Source organism: Arachis duranensis, chromosome 3 (assembly GCF_000817695.3).
Source record: "Arachis duranensis cultivar V14167 chromosome 3, aradu.V14167.gnm2.J7QH, whole genome shotgun sequence".
Classification (NCBI taxonomy): domain Eukaryota; kingdom Viridiplantae; phylum Streptophyta; class Magnoliopsida; order Fabales; family Fabaceae; genus Arachis; species Arachis duranensis.
The window spans coordinates 58,999,102-59,002,516 of NC_029774.3; positions in this window are offsets into that span (position 1 = coordinate 58,999,102).

Sequence of the window (3,415 nt, forward strand, 5' to 3'; positions counted from 1 at the left end):
AAGAATATCTATTAGTAAAATTTTTTATTAAAATTTAAAATTTTAATTATAAATTTTTGAGCATTTATATTAGAAAATAGTTTTCAAACAAATAAAAAAGTGGAACTATAACAATATAAAAAAGTTATAAATAATAATAAGTTCATAAAAAATTAATGAAAATAACAAATATTAAAAATAAGATGTAGGCGAGAGAGTCAATCGTGAATCCGCTAGCCGCTATAACGCACGCAGTATTAAATCAAACAAACCAAGTAACCAACTAACCCATGTACAGATGTACTCATAACTGATAAGTTTCTTTTATCCTCTTTTATTTATTTATTTTTTTTCGGTGGGACCTCGCTCAAGTACTCTTCTGCAGTTCTGCTGTCAAGTGAAGAACATAAAACAATGGCAACCCCAAATTTTGAGATGCAAAAATGCTGTTAAAAGAAATTATCATAGAATTTTAAAAAATAAGAATAAAGTCAATAAACTATTAAAATCGCACCTGGTTTTTTGAAACGCAAGGTAATTGCAATTCATTATTCGAAAGATTTGAATTCTGTCCAAAAAGTTTCTAAAATATATTATAGATAAACTAGTCTTAAATCGTTTAAAATATAATAAAAATAATTAATAAATATTATATTTTTTTTGTAAGTAATAAAAAAATTTTATATTTAACAAATGATTTATTCATTTGATTTAAATTTTTTTGACAATATTTGAATAAATATTTAAATAGCGCACAAAAATATTAAGATATCTCTAAATTTATCTTATATATATTTTTTTAAAATATGGTTGTTCCGGAGGTTTACCTGAATCGGATGATTGGACTCGAATAGAAGGTCCAAACGATGAAGGATGGTGGTCTCTAACCTGTTCACGTTTGGGAGCCGCCGTTCGAATTGTACATATATGTTTGAATAGGTAGGGGCCGAGGTGGTATCTGCAAGACACTCCAATACTTAAGTATTGGAACTTAAGTTTACTTGAGTGTATCAATATATTTATAGTGAATGAACCAATAACTACCGTTGAAGTAGCTCCACCTTTGATGGTGGATAACCTCTCCTTTATCTTAGGGTTGTTGAGATCTCTCTTCTAGAAGTAGGTGAGAGATTTGGGGAGGCAGTTACTCGTTCGGAGAGGTGTTGGTTGCTTGCTTACGTCGAACCCGGCTTCTTGGAGGAGGTCGAACAAGCAGTGGAAGCCAATCTTCTAGATTGGGCCTTTTAACTTGATTGGGCCCAATTCTTATTTCTATGGGCGCAACATCTCCATCCCTATCATTGGTGTAAACAACTTTGAGTTGAAGCCTCAACTGGTCACTCTAGTACAATAGAATTGCCAGTTTTATGGACTTCTATAGGAAGATCCCAACAAATTTATATCTGACTTTCTGCAGATATGTGACACTGTTAAGACTAATGGAGTAAATCCAGAAGTTTACAAGGTCATGCTCTTTCCTTTTGCTGTAAGAGACCGAGCAAGGCTATGGCTGGATTCTCAGCCTAAAGAAAGCCTAGACACATGGGAGAAGGTAGTTAATGGATTCTCGACCAAGTTCTTCACACCTCAAAAGTTGAGTAAGCTTAGGGTGGAAGTTCAGACCTTCAGACAAAAAAGAGGATGAATCCCTCTGTGAAGTTTGGGAAAGATACAAGTAACTGATTAGGAGATGTCCTACTGACATGATTTAAGATTAGACCATGCTAGAAATCTTCTATGATGGCCTATCTGAGGCATCCAAGATGTCATCGGACCACTCTGCAGGTGGATCCCTCCACTTTAAGAAGACGCCTGAAGAGGCACAGAAGCTCATAGACATGGTTGCCAACAACCAGTATATGTACACTTTTGATAGGAACCTTGTGAACAATGGGGTAGCTCAGAAGAGAACTGTCTTGGAAGTGGACACCTTAGACGCCATCTTGGCTCAGAACAAGTTCATGTCTCAGCAGATCAACATGATCTCTCAGCACTTGAGTGGAACGCAGAGCTCAAATGCTTACTGTCCAGAAACAACACCTGAATTAGACGCTAGTGATAACACCTGAACCACAATGAAGGAGGTGAACTACATGAAAAACACCTCCAAAAACTCCAACAATAATCCTTATTCGAATACTTTCAATCGAGGATAGTGAAACCACCCGAATTTTAAGTGGAGAGATCAATAGAAGCCTCAACAAGGCTTCAGCAACAATAAGGGTGGAACGAACCAAAACAGGTTCAATAACAGGCGATTCCACCCTCTTAGCAGCGGACGGAGACTCCCACACAAAGCCTCTCTGACCTGGTTACTATAATCTCTAACCTCTCCAAGACCACTCACAATTTCATGGAAGAAACTAGGTCATCCATCAGGAACTTGGAGATACAAGTGGGATAGTTGAGCAAGAGGATCCCAAAGATCCTCTCCAACACTCTTCCCAGTAACACGGAATTAAATCCAAGGGAAGAGTGCAAGTCCCTCACTATGGAGGCTGTGACTGAACCTGATGAGTGGATAATTTATACGCTTTTTGGCATTGTTTTTAGGTAGTTTTTAGTAAGTTTAAGCTACTTTCAGGGATGTTTTTCATTAGTTTTTATGTTAAATTCATATTTCTGGACTCTACTATGAGTTTGTGTATTTTTCTATGATTTCAGGTAATTTCTGGCTGAAATTGAGGGACTTGAGCAAAACTCTGAAAAAAGCTGACAAAAGGACTGCTGATGCTATTGGAATCTGACCTCCCTGTACTCGAAATGGATTTTCTGGAGCTACCGAAATCCAAATAGCGCGCTCTCAACGGCGTTGGAAAGTAGACATCTAGAGCTTTCTAGCAATATATAATAGTCCATACTTTATTCGGAAATTGACGACGTAACTTGGCGTTGAATGCCAAGTACATGCTGCTGTCTGGAGTTAAACGCCAGAAACACGTCATGATCCGGAGTTGAACGCCCAAAACACGTTATAACTTGGAGTTCAACTCCAAGAAAAGCCTCAGCTCGTGGATAGATCAAGCTCAGCCCAAGCATACACCAAGTGGGCCCCGAAAGTGGATTTATGCATCAATTACTTACTCATGTAAACCCTGGTAGCTAGTCTAGTATAAATAGGATAATTTACTATTGTATTTGTTTCATCTTTGGTCTCAGTTTTGTTTTATTCTTCATCTTAAGAGGCCATTGATCACGTTTTAGGGGGCTGGCCATTCGGCCATGCCTGAACCTTTCACTTATGTATTTTCAACAGTGGAGTTTCTGCACACCATAGATTAAGGGTGTTGAGCTCTGCTGTACTTCAAGTTTCAATACAATTACTATTATTTTCTATTCAATTCTCTTTTATTCTTATTCCAAGATATACGTTGCACTTCAACTTGATGAATGTGATGATCCGTGACACTCATCATCATTCTCACCTATGAACGCG